The sequence below is a fragment of the Vombatus ursinus genome, unplaced genomic scaffold, assembly GCF_900497805.2.
Source record: "Vombatus ursinus unplaced genomic scaffold, bare-nosed wombat genome assembly UNPS02014786.1, whole genome shotgun sequence".
Taxonomy (NCBI): Eukaryota; Metazoa; Chordata; class Mammalia; order Diprotodontia; family Vombatidae; genus Vombatus; species Vombatus ursinus.
Window position 1 is genome coordinate 15569162 of NW_020954564.1, and position 14898 is coordinate 15584059.

Below are 14898 nucleotides of genomic sequence, written 5' to 3' on the forward strand. Positions count from 1 at the left end.
GGTCCTTCCTCTAGCTGTGACCCAGGCCGGCGCGTGGGATCTGCGCGTGCGCTACTTTCCGGGGACGTGTCTGTTGAAGTTCCCTGGCTGTTTCAGATAGGATCGGGTGGCATTTGAGCAAGAGCTCGCGGTGTCACAGATTTAGATTTAGAAGATACTTTGGAAATCGTCTAATCCAACTCCACTCATTTTAAAACGAGGAAACTGAGGCCCCAGAAGGATTGAGAAACTCTGCTTACACCGGGGTATTGTCCGCTGCAGCAGTTCTTAAACTTTTGGCTCTCATGACTTGACCTATTAAAAGTATTGAACATCTCAGACAGCTTTTTTGTGGGTTAAATCGGTATTTATTGCACTAGAAATTAAAACTGATACATTTTAGTAAAAACATTTACAGATTTTAAAATAAATCCATTGGGTTAACATAAATAGCATACTACTTATGAAAATTACTCTTTTCCAAAAAAAAAAATTAAAAGAGTGGTATTGCTTCAAATATTTTAGCAAATCTTTTTAACGTCTGGCTTACTAGAAGACAGCTAGGTTCATATATGCTGCATTCAATATGTTGCTTTGGTTGAAATGCATGGATAAATCCAGCCTCACACAAATAGGTATTTGGAAAAGGTAGGAGTATTTTAATAGGTAAATCATATCTTAGTATTATTGTGAAAATAGTTTTGACCTTGCAGACCCTTCACCCCAGGACACACTTTGAAAACCTCTGTCTACTGTATGCTCAGTGTCACAAGTGTCTTTAAGTGGCTGAGCATTGTTTTGAACCAAAGTCTTCTGATTTCACAGCTAGAGTTCTTAACACAGGTACCTTGATTGCAGACAGGGAACAGACTTTGTTAATTGTAAGTTAAGTTTTTGTCTCCCGTATTAGATTGTGAACTTGTTGAAGGCAGGAATTGTTTTTACCTTTCTTTGTATCCCCAGTGCTTGGCATAGTGCCTGGTATATATGGACACTTAATATAAAAATGCTTGTTGACTTGACGTCCCTTCTCCTTCATAAGTTTCACAGTATCTAAAACTGGAATGGTACTTTGTTGTTGTTTAGTCACATCTGACACTCTGTGACCCCATTTGGGGTTTTCTTGGCAAAGATACTGAAGTGGTATACCATTTCCTTCTCAAGCTCATTTTACCGATGAGGAAATGGAGGCAAACAGGATTAAGTGACTTGCCCAGGGTCACACAACTAGGAAGTATCTGAGGTCAGATTTGAAATCAGGAAGATTAGTCTTCCTGATTCCAGGCCTGGCACTCTATCCACTATGCCACCTAATTGCCCAGAATAGACTTAGAAGTTATCTATTTCAAACTATGCTCTGACTTTGACTCATTACCTCCCTGACACTGGTAAATCACTTAACCTCCTTGTGCCTAGCTTTCCTCTTGTAAAAGGGGGCAGTTGAATTAAATAGCCACTGAAGTCCCTTACAGCTCTAGATCAATTATCCTTTTAGAACACAGATTCAGAAAGGAGAAACACCTTGCCAAAAGTCAAACAGCTAGTAAGTAGCTCAGGGATTCCAATTTAGGTCTCTTGACTCCAAGTCCAATTGTGTTTTGAGAAAACTTTAGTCCCTACTTCGAGATCGATTTCCTAGGGGCTATTCTGACCAGACATACCAATAAATAAGGAGGCGGCTAGGTGGAGCAGTGGATTAAAGCACTTGCCTTGGAGTCAGGAGAACCAGAGTTCAAATTCAACCTCAGACACATGACTCTGGGCAAGTCACTTAACCCCAATTGCCTCACCAAAAAAAAAAAAAAAAGAAAGAAAAAGAAATACCAGTGAACAGACTTAAATATGTGGCATGGCCCTATATGTTGCAAGGGGCTGTACTCCCACATGTAACATGGGGGTGTCATTGTGTGGCTCAGAGGGAGGCAGAGTAGACATCTCTAGTCCCTTCTCCGCAATCCTTCTCCAAAGGAAACTTTAATTTCTGCCTGGAGAGGAAGCAGGAGGTTGAGGCCCACAGGGCACACTGCTCTCCTCAGAGAGCCCAGACTAGAAAAATATCCATCTACTGCCTTAGTATTGTTAGTGTAAGAGGGATAAGGTTTTAAGGTTCAAGCTAACTTATGATCATTGATTATTATCATGGGGAAGTAAGATCCCAGGCTTTCTATCCAAGGCTTGACTCATTTCCTACCAGATACCAATTCCTCAGTGAACACACATAGGACTTATCCAAGAAAAAATATTTATCCAAATCAGTAGGATAACAGATATCAGAGAATGTCTATGTAGACTATATACCAGACAATACAGAGAAAAGGAGCTCTCCCAGTGGGAACCAGGCAACTCATCTAGAGAGATAGAGACAGGCAAAGGCAAGTTGGGGAAAGAAACATGATGAAGACTGCCAGTCTGCCAGCTCTTCTCATGTCAACTTCTTCCCAGAGTCTTTTTCTTCAGCAAACTGAAGTAGGATTGGCATCTTCCATCTTCACTCTTGAAGCTGGAAGCCAGAAGTGCCCAAAGAGACAGAAGCACCCAAAAATACTCAAATGATTATTCAAAGACTCAAAGGAAAGTGAAGAGTTTTTTTCTTTCCCAATCTCAACAACTCCATCTCACCCTTCATATAGGCAAGAGACACTGATCTCCACCAATAAGGAGAGAGTATCCTATACTCTGGGATTTTGTTACAAACAGTATCAGAGACTAATCGGTAAACCTGGTATCTGAATTTGAAGGGAACACTTTATCCATTGTTCTCTGAAAGTAGTATTACTTTTCTGCTTTCATGTTTGCCTTTCCTACTTTGAAAGGACAGACTTAACGCTGAATTCTTATTATTGCTAAACTTTCTGGTGTATATAGTTGTTGTTGTTGTTGTTGTTTTTATTGGCCCCAAAAGCAAAGGCCTATCTTTTTAATACTAACATTCTACGGGTGTTGCTATATGGCAACAAGGCAGGGAGCTTGGGGACTGAGGTTACAAACATAATCATTCACCTGCATAAAAAAAAAAAATTTAGTGGACTTCCTATTTTTTATAGCATAAAATTCAAATGCCTGATCTTGCATTCATGACCTACCATCTGAGTAAAACCTGTATTTCCTGCTTTATTTCACTCTACTAATCTTCATGCACTCTGCTTATTGATTGAAAACACTAAGTAAATCTAAGCTATCATTTTCATCCCCAGGCATGTCCTGCCCTCTCCTGTCTCTGTGTTTGTGCTCTGACATTCTGTGACTAGGTCTACTTCATATCAGAAACAATTTGACTCCCCCCATCATAAGAAGATTAACAGCTTACATCTGAGAAGCCTGAGTCTTATGTCTCTAACACCAGGCCTCTTTCTACTACACCACATGACGTTCTGGACAAATATTTGTTTGATGGCACAAGACTACTAGGTTTCTTCTATCAACTCATCAATCAGAAAACATTTATATACTAGACATTATGAGTGGCACTGGGGATACAAAGCCTGAAACACTCCCTACTGGCAAGGAGTTTACATTCTAATGGAGGGAGGGGGATGATGAGATAACAAGTACATATTAAAATATATGGAGAATAATATGGTGTGTTATATTAGGCTCACAGAGAAACCAGAATAGATATATCTTTAGCTTTTCCTCCACACACACCCCCAACTCTTCTTCAAAGGAGATTTTAATTCCTACTGGAAGCAGGAGGTTGGGGTCAGACTGGCCACCAGTCTACTCTCCTCAGAGAGAGAGGGAAGTACTAGAGTCAAATTATATCTCTCTGTTCCTTTAAGTTTTATTAGTCTAAGAGATATAATTTTTAGATTCAGGCTAAACTTCTGATTGCTATTTCCTAATAGGAACAGGGGACCTCCAAACTTTATATTCAAGGTTTGACTCCCTTCCCACCAAATATAAGTTCCACAATAAACATACACATAATAAATAGCAAGGAAATCCATTTATCAAAGTTGATAGCAAAATAGAAATCAGGGAAAGTATACATATGAGCATGAGCATATATACCAAACAATACAGATTAAAGGACCTCTCCCATTGGGAGTGAGATACCTCATCTCAACCAAGAGAAAGAGTCCAAGATTTCCCCCAAAGGAGTAATTCCCCAAAGTCTCTAATGTAGTAAGCTGGGAATATGGACATAATGGAGATTGCTAGCTCCTCTCATGTTACCTTTTTTTCCAGAGTCTTTTTCTCCCTTCAGAGACCTGAAGAAAGGATAGCAACACTTCCCTGTCAAAGCTGAAGGCTAGAAGAACTTGGATATTTCTTCTCTCCTGCTCTCATCAACTCCATCAATGAGGAGAGTCCCATACCATTAGGCTTTCAAGCATGGGTTACCTAGGGAAGTTTAGAAAAGGTCTGAGTTTGGGGGAAAGATAATGAGTTAAGTTGTCAACATGTTAAGTTCAAGATGTTTCTAGGAATCCAGTTTGGAATATCTAATAGGTAATTGATGATGTGGACCTGAAATTTTGGGGAGAGTCTGATGATAGGTATTAAGATCTGGGAGTCATCCACGCAGAGATGTTAGTTAAAATCTTGGGAACTGATAAGGTTACCTAGAGAGTGTAGCGAGAGAAGAGAGAAAGGCTTAGGACAAAGTCTTGGGGAACATGTATAGTTAAGGGACCAGATATGGATGATGAGTCATCGACAGAAACTGAGGAATGCTCATTTAGGTTGGGGGAGAACCCAAAGAATATCACAAAACTCAGAGAGCAGAGAATATCCAAGAGGAGAGAGTGATCAGCAGTGTCAAATGCAGTAGATAGACCAAGATGGGTGAGGACTGAGAAAATAGCATCACATATGGCAATTAAGAAATCTTAATAATGGAGAAAGAGAATAGAGTAAATGGTGGGCGGGATAGTATGGAGGGAAATATGTTAGTCTTTCACCACATGACTGTTACAGAAGTGTTTTTGCAGTTTGCAGTTGTACACATGTATAACCTATATTGAATTGCTTGCCTTGTCAGTGAGGAGAGTGGGGAGGGAGGAAGGGAGAGAATTTGGAACTCAAAATTTTAAAAATGAATGTTAAAATTATTTTTACACATAACCGGGGAAAAATAAAATACTAAATAAAAAAATTTCAAAAAGAGAGAGATCTTATTAACTTTGAAGAAAGCAGTTTCAGTTGATTGATGAGGTCAGAAGCCAGACTACAAAGAGTTGAGGAGTGAATAGGAAGTAGAGACAGTGAGTGTAGACAGCTTTTTCCAGGAGTTTGGTTGAGAAAGAAAGAGGATATATAGAACAATATGGTTTGAAGAGATTGATGGTAGGGTCTAGTGAAGGTTTTTTAAGGAGAAAGTAGAATTAGGCATGTTTGAAGGGAGTACAGATGAAACCAGTGGATAGGAAGTGGTTGCAGATTTGAGAGGCAGAAAGAGAGAATTGAGGATATAATCTACTGGAGAAGATGGAAGAAGATGCGATCAAAACCACATGCAGAAGAGTTGTGCTTAGCAGGGGAAAGGGCCACCTCGTTGTCAGAGACCAAACGAAAGGAGGAGAGAGTGAAAGATGATGTCAAGAGGTTTTGAGATGAAAGGAAGAGGAGAAGAGGGAGCTCAATGGCCTCAATTTCCTCAGGAAAATAAAGAAATAGTTTCATACATTATGTAGATGGGTGAATATTAACAATTATACTATTTTGTATCAGAGAGATAAACGTGGTACAGTGAAAAGAGCACAGGACTGTGAATTGGTAGTTGTTTCCCGACTCCCAGGAAACTGATCACTACATTACAACTATCTCTGCTGTGGCACAATGAAGAGTAGGCAATACTGAGTCTAATAAAATAAAACTCTCTAAGTGGAATTTCTAGCATGGTTGCAAAAATATATTGAGCAGGCTGCCTTCCTAGCAATCATAGAAGCATAGAATGTTAGAGCTGAAAGGGGCCTTAGAATAAAGAATAGTGTAACATAGATTGTTAGGCCTAGAGGGGAATCTTAAAATATAAAATATTTGAGTTTGAGGGATCATAGATTTCTAGCTGAAAAGGACTTTAACGACCATCAAATCCAGCCTCCTCATATCAGAGATGAGGAACCTGAGGCCCAGACAGGTTAAATCAAGGTCATACAACTAATAAGTATCTGAGGCAGTATTTGAACTTGTCTCTTTATGACTCCAAGTCCATTGTTGTATCCACTAGGCAATGTTGCCTGAGGGCTGTAGGGAAAGATCTTAGAACATAACATATAGAATATTAGAGCTGGAAGGAACCCTAGAGATATCTTGTCCAATCTCTTTCCTTTTATGACAAGGCAAATAAGCCCCAGAGAGGACAAATATTCAATAATTAATAGATCCAGGGAATAGAGCCCAAGTCTTCTATCCCTTCATTCAACATTCTTTCTGCTATATTATGGAGCAGTGAGTGGACTTTGCATCTGAGTATAGAAGATTTAATTTTTTTAAAAGTTACTTTATAAACCATAAAATTCTATGTGAATGTATTGTTTTCATTATCATTATTAAACAAAAGGTATATGGGATATTCAGGGGGGACTAATACCTCTGGTATGAGGGCTTCCTTGAAAAGGTGGGATATGAACTGGGCCATGTACAACAGTGACAACCTTTTATGTACCAGTGCTGTGAAAACTTCAGGTACCCATCACAACCCACTGAATGTACATCCAGCATGGCTGCATATCTGCAGTGCCATCTGATACCCATTGGGTAGAGACTTTCTGAATTTTCAGAGGGGCCCATATTGAATATCCTTGGACTTTCCTTTAAACCTTATCTCTAACACAGATATGTACGGGGTATTCAAGGATGACTAGCACCTCTGGTGTGAGGGCATGCTGGCCTCTTTTCAGGGTTGCTCATCTGCCCTTGATGTCCACCTGTCACCCTGCTTTCACCCGTGACTCCAAGAAGCAGTAGCATGTGCAGTGGACATACCCTAGTAAACCATCTCAGCAGATGGACTAGACCAGGTTGAGGGTAACTGACAGGCCTCAAACCTATCAGTGAGTTAGGAGGATGTCTACTCCAAGCATATGAAGACCTCCCCCTGAGGAATGGGCAGATGAGAACAATTTGTTCCAGTGACCATGAAGGCAACTGAAGCAGGTTCTGTGGAGTGAGTAGAGCTTGGTCTGACATCAAAGACACCAAGGTCATCTACTGGATCCTGAGCCATTGCCAGCCATCCTAACTTTTGTCTTGCCACTGGTCTTCAATGACTCTGGAAGAGAGTGAGGCTGATGACTGTGCAACTCTGCTTCACTTAAATCCAATTCATGTACAAATCAAGACATCACCCTGTGAAGTCATTGGTCCTCTTCAAAAATGAAGGACAAACAACAACATTATTAACCAAGAAGAATCTACTCTTTACATTGTACTCTCACAGTTTAGTGGAAAGAACACTGGACTTGGACTCATTAAACTCAGATTTGAATCAAGGCTGTGCCATAAATTAGCCAATGGGACAGTGGATAAATTACTTAGCCTACTTAACTCTGGACCTTAGTTTCCTTTTCTGTAAAATGGGAATAATGATACTCTATGTACCATACAGAGTTGTGATGAAGAAAGTGTTTTAAGTTTTTGTTATTATTAATAATAACAATAATAACTCACATTTATATATGACTTTAAAACTTACAAAATGCTCCACATATATTATTTCATCATTATTATTATGAGCTGGAAATATTTTTACAATGATAACAAAATATGGGATACAGACCACTTCTGAAACTGAAGGGGGACAAAATTTATTTGGAAGAACAAAAAATCAAGAATATAAAAGGAATTAATGAAAAAAATAAAGGAAGGAGGTTTAGCAGTACCAGATCTTAAATTATATTATAAGGCAGTAATTATCAAAACTATCTGGTACTGGCTAAGTAATAGAAAGGTGCATCAGTGGAACAGAGTAGACATACAGTACACAGTAGTGAATTATTATAGTAACCTTGTGTTTGAGAATTATAAAGATTTGAGCTTTTGGGATAAGAATTCAGTATTTAGTAAAAAAAAAAATTCTTGGGAAAATTGGAAAGCAGTCTGGCAGAAATTGGGCATAAACCAATATCTTACACCATTTACCAAGATACAGTCAAAATGGATACATGAGCTAGATATAAAGGAAGATATCATAAGTAAATTAGAAAAGCATAGAACATATTACCTATCAGACTTACGGATAGGAGAAGAATTTATAAATAAACAAGAAATAGAGAGCATTGTGAGATGTAAAATGGATAATTTTGACTACATTAAATTAAAGTTTATGTACAGATAAAACCAATGTAGCCAAGATTAGAAGGAAAGTAGAAAATTAGGGAAATTTTTATGGACAGTTTCTCAGATAAAGGTCTTATATCTCAAATATATAGAGAACTTTATCAAATTTATAAGAATATGAGTCATTCCCTAATTGATAAATGGTCAAAGGATATGAACAGGCAGTTTTTCAATGACGAGATCAAATTATATATAGTCATTTGAAAAAATGCCCTAAATCATTATTGATTGAGATATCATCTCACACCTATAAGATTAACTAAAGTGATAGAAGGAGAAAACGACAGTTGGAGAGGATGTGGAAAAATTGGGGTGCTAATACACTGTTGGTGGAACTGTGAACTGATCCAACCATTTTGAAGAGCAATCTAGAACTATGCCCAAAGAGTTATAGAACTATGTATACCATTTGATCCATCAATATCACTATTAGTTCTATTTCACAAGATGATCAGAGAAAGAGGAAAAGAACCTATATGTTCCAAAATATTTATAGCTCTCTCTGTGGTGGCAAAGAACTGGAAACTGAAGGAATGCCCATCGATTGGAGAATTGCTAAACAAGTTGGATATAATTGTGATGGAATACTACCATGCTATAAGAAATGATGAGTAGGTTGATTTTAGAAAAACATGGAAAGACTAGCATGAAATAACAAAGAGTGAAATGAGCAGAACCAAGAGAACATTGTATACAGTAACAGCAATATTGTTCAAAGAATAACTGTGAACAACTAAGTTATTCTAAGTATTATAAATACTCATATCAATTACATAGAAACGAAGAAGGAAGATGTTATCTACATCCAGAGAAGGAACTGATAAATAGAAGTATGCATAGCATGGTTTTACATATCTGTATCTATATATCTATCTGTAGCTATATCTATCTATCTATCTATCTATCTATCTATCTATTTATCTGTGTGTCAAATGGTGGCCTTCTCTAGTGCAGGGTGGGAAGGGAGGGAGGGAGACAATTTGGAACTTAAAATGTAACTAAAAAAATAAATTTTAATAAATTTAAAAAAAGAAACTGAGGGGGGAATGAAAGTTGAAAGTTGAAAGAAATAGTCTCTCTAAATGTGTGTACTCAATATTTTACAAGTAAAAATGTGTTCCTCTACTAATTTCCAATACACTGTTTCCTCCTTCTGAAATGCATTGTTTTGTTTGTTTTTAACTGATTAAAGGAAATTAGATATAGAGTATAGGGAAATTGTAGGAAATAATAAATTAAGCAGGAAAGGACTGACTATTCAGAGCACTTTGATCGATTATATAAAAATATATAATTTCAGATAATTTTTTTCTTAAGATTTATATTAAACATATTTCTAACTTAAAAGGATAAAAATGTAGCTAGCATATGCTACTATTAGCTTCTAATTAGACATGGCTATTGTTAGTAATAATAATAATCCTTACTTATATATAGCTTTACAATTTGCCAAAAAGCTTTATCACAGGAACATTATGAGTTGTCACCCAGAATATTATTCTCATTTTTCAAATGAGATAACTGAAGTTCAGAGGGTTAAATAACTTTGGCCCAAATCTTCTGACTCTAAATCCAGTATTCTTTCTGATATAATCCATCAGCTTGAAACTGGGCATTAAAAATAGGGAGATGGACAGATTCAACTGAAAAGATAATACTGTAAGCTCAAAAAGGTTCCTGAAGTGCAAATTGATTCAGCTCTAAGGAACAACTAGAGATATTAAGCTATGAAAGTTTTTTTTTTAATATCAAGTATTCAATGTTACTTTTAGAGAAGTATCTATTTCAAGATCCACGCAATGAGTATTACATAGCTATTATTACAACATGGTGCAATAAAAAAAAGAACTCTGGACTTAGAGTCAGGAAACTTGACTTGAAATCCTGACTCTGAGATTTGCTAGCTTTGTGAATCTGGAAAAATTACTTAATCTATCTGAACCTCACTTTCTTTATCTGTCAAAATTTAATACAATCAATTCAGTTCAACAAGCACTAAATAAGCACCTACTCTCTCTGAGGCACTGTGGTAGGTGCTAGGGAGGAGACAAGGACAAAAATATATAGCCTCTGCCCTCAAGGAGCTTACCTTTTACTGTGACTGGGAGATAATTTGAACACAAGAAATAAATATAGTATATGCAAATTAATTTAAAAATAATTACAAGAGAAAGAAAGTGTTGATGTAGGATTTAGGGCTCACCATTTTCGCATGTGGGGCCCTTAGAAGAGCTACCTGAGACTCATGATAGAAAATGCTGTCCACATCCAGAGAAAGAACTATGGAGTCTGAATGCAGATTGAAGCATACCATTTTCTTTTTTTCTTTTTGTTTCTTGTTTGTTTTTTGTTTGTTTTTCTTTCTTCTGGTTTTTCCCTTTCATTTTGATTCTCCTTTCCCAACATGACTAATGTGGAAATATGTTTAATATGATTGTACATGTATAGCCTATATCAGATTGCATACTGTCTTGGGGAAAGGGGAGGGGAAGGAGGGAGGAAAAAATTTGGAACTCAAAATCTTGTAAAAGTGAATGTTGAAACTATCTTTGCATGTAATTGGAAAAAATAAAATACTATTAAGTCCAAAAAAATAAAAGAGCTACATGAACCCAGGTTTAAGATGCTCTGTAAGTACACAGCTACTCCATTTAAGGAGGGAGCCAAGGACAGTCAACTCCTCATTCCCCACTGCTTTGCCACTTCTGTGGACTTCTGCCTCATACCAATATACCCCCAGGAACTTCATCATTGGATAATCTCATCATCCTGTGAGATAGAATCAGCCTAGGTATTTACATTTCACAATACCCTCTGCCCCTTTGATTGGGACCCTCTGATTCAAAGGCAGCATCATAAGCATCAAAACCTCCCTTTAGGGAGTTAGCCAAGAATAGTCAGCTCCTCATTTCCCACCGGCTACACTGTTTTCTGAACTTCTTTGGATTTCTCCACCATACCTTCTCCCCTTTTCAGCTTCCTTTTGCGTGTTGTCTTTGCCTGTTATATCGTAACTCCTTGAGGGCAAGAACTATCTTTTTATTCGTTTTTGTATTCCCAATGCTTAGCACAGTGCCTGACATATTGGGAGCTTAATAAATCTTTATTGATTGACAACTTAAAGCTCAAAAGCCCCTACAGATGATTGTCTCTAGTAAACTAGAGGACACAATTTGTTCATTGAAAAGGCATTTAATTGTAGGGTGTGTGTGTGTGTGTGTGTGTGTGTGTGTGTGTTGCCTGTGTAACTTTTGTGTACTTCAGACTAGGTGTGGATTGAGGGAAGGAATAAACAGGTATCTCTAGTTGCCTCCTCCTACCCTTCTCCGGGGGAAATTTTGATCCTTGCCAAGGAGGAGCAAGAGGCTAAGCTTAAAAGGATGTCTATATTGCCCTTGTCAGAGAGGGGGCAACCAGGTAGAATTATTCCTACACAACCCCCTAAATATTGTTCACCTAAGGTAAATACTTTTGTAGATTCAAGACACTCTTCTGTTTGCTATCTCTTATTGGAGAAAGCTTGACCCCAAGCTATATATCCAAAGCTTTGACTCCTTTCCCACCAAATGCCACTTATACAAAGGCACAGAGGGGATGGCAAATAAATGCATTTATCAGAGCCAATCACAAATAGAAATCAAAGAAGTTATAGAAGTTGGAATATACCAGACAATATACAGAGTGAACGAACCCTACCACCAAGAGTAAGATATCTCACCTCAACCAAGAGAAAGAGAGATTCTCCAATCTTACCCAAGGAGAAATTCCCTGAAGTCTCTAGTGTGGTAAGCTTTAGACAGGGTCATGTCAGCCTCTTCTTAAAGTCTTTCTTTCCTTCTAGAGATCTCTCCCTGAAGAGAACCCTGAACATCAATTGTCCTCTCTTGAAGCTGAAAGCCAGAAAGACAAGAATCTCTTGTCTCTGGAGCTCTTGCAGAAACTCTGACCCTTATACAGGCACAAAAGATTATTCTGCACCAATAAGGAGAAACTTATACAAATAGGCCTGAGCCCTGGGTTACATCATGAAATAGCCTAGTGCAGTAAATCCCCTCACACAAACATAGTCATACTCTCCCATAAACACATACAACCATCAATGAGGAGAGCATCACTCATAAAGGTTCAGATAGAAGGACTACTGGAAAACACCCCTTTGTTACTGGAGGATCCCTCATGTCTTCTGGTGATGTCACTGATATCCTCTTTTGAGTTCATCACTATGCTAGTCTCTGAAGGTTTTAGCTGAGTGATACTCTGCTAACTGGTAGGCATATTATCTCTCCTTGGCATTGCTCCCTGCTGCCAACAACCAGGCTTTCTTCCCTAGGGCCAGTCAAGAAAGCCTTCTCAGCTTTAGTGGCTAACATATAGTGACTAGAGCCTTTCCCTGATAAGGACAGGCAGATATTTCCTTAGTCATAACCAGTGTATCCAGTTACCAAAAGCTAGGAAGAGTCCCCAGGCTAAGAGTAGGTCTTTCTCTTATGATCCTTATGTTTGGGGGTGGGAACGGTTTGTGTGGCAGAAGTGGGAAGAATGAAGATCAAGGCCTTTCTGTTACACATAACTGTCTAATTTAGGATTAGATCCTTCTAGGATCCTCTCTGGCCTAGCTGAAAATAAATTTGAGCTCAAACAAAAGGTAAGCTAATGCAATAAGGTGTAGTCCAAATTCTTGTCTTTATTATACATATCTGTCATCAGCAAAACCTAATTGTTTGGGTGCTGTATTTTATCCAGTGTGAGGAAAAAGTGATTTCCCCTACACTAATAATAACTAGGGGAATTAGGAAATGCTTTTTTTTTTTTTTGGCAAGGCAGCTGAGATTAAGTGACTTTCTCAGGGTCACACAGCTAATAAGTGTTAAGTGTCTGGTCTGAGGCTGGATTTGAGCTCAGTTCCTCCTGACTCCAGGGCTGGTGCTCTATCCACTGGGCCACCTCACTGCCCCCCCAGGAATGCCTTTTGAAGGAGGTAGCATCTGAGCTGTACTTTGAAGGAAGCTAGAGATTCTTCAAAGTAATGATGAGGAAAGAATGCATTCCGAAAGGAAGCAACCTGTAGAAGTCTCTGAAATGGGATGGAATGGTGTGTATAAAAAACAGGCGGGAGACCAGTTTGATTAGAACAGAGTACACGATGGGTAATAATATGAAATAAAACTGACAAGGTAAGTTGGAACGAAGTTGTAGAGGGCTTTAATGCCAAGTTGAGGATTTTATATTTTATTCTTGAGGCAGTAGGGTGCCACTAAAGGTTTTTGAATAGGGGCATTGTCAGATCTATATTTTAAGCTATCAGTTTGGTAGCTGTGTAAAAGATGGATTGGAGAGGGAAGAGATTGAGAGACCACATTGGGAGGGGAGGATATTGCAATAATTCAGACAGGGGGCAATGAGGGTCTAAACTAGTGTTTAGGCTGTGTAGGTACTAATTATGGTTGTGAGAAAAATTCTTTTTAAGCCTTAAAAGTATTCTATAAATGTGAATTATTATTATTATTGTGACATATTAAATCTGATTTTATGCACAGTACTTAGTCCCCCAAATTTGGACTTGGAAGCTAACTTCTAAAAGTAGTATCTTATTTCTCTTCCTTTAAAGGTTTGCTGGTACTTTAGGTGCCAACTCCTAAATTAATTGATGTTAACAGTATTTAGAATGTAAAAAACAGACTCATAGTACATTTTGTCAAGTACAACTTCCAAGAATGCATAATTAACAGTGTATCCATTAATATACAGTATGTTGCAACAGCAAGACATTACTATCATAAATAAAGGTAGACATGGATAAATTTATAATTAAAAATGCATTAGGAATTACAAGCATAATTTATTTACTAATGTGTACTGGAATAAATTTAATGTGTAATATTTTTAAATGTGGCATTAATAAATAATAGCAAACATAAAATGTTTTTGCAGCTAAAATATTTTAATAAATATTTTGTAAGCTAACCTGCTAGAGAATGAGAATTGCTACAAAATAAAGTTTATAAAATAGAATAACAACATAAATGACATTTCAAAAGTATAGTCAAAAAATCAAAAAGGACCAGAAGCTAATGCCACTTAACTTAAATATATCAGTGATTTGTGACTTCATCTGTTGTGAATGCTCCCTCTCCATCAATGCAGGTTTTTACCCTTATACTCACTAATACATGATCTTTGGTTTAACTGGCAAAATCCAAGCAGGGATTTCTAAACAAAAAAAGTCCCCTTTCCATTTTATGTTCTTCCTCTAGAACACTCCAAGATGCAGGAGGAATCACACACTTCTGTCTCCTTTTGCTCAACAATCTGTACTACTCTGGGTTCACATCATTTAATTATATCACCTTGTTTGTATCCTTGTTAATGTAAGGGTGGGGTGGGTTGATTCATTTACTTAACCAAGTCACCCCACCCTACTTTAAGTGATAAGTTGGCCAATCAGTCTCAATGATGGGTTTAGTGTGAAAAGTCCTAAAAAGTAAAGTGATATTGCACAGGAATTTTGTTCATATAGGCCAAGGGAGCTTGTTCACATCCCAGGGGTCACCTGTAAATTATCAAGGTAGTTCAGAACTGGGTCATTCAAAAAGTTGGAGCTAGTGTTCAGGTAAAACCCCTGAGGAGCCTGGGGGA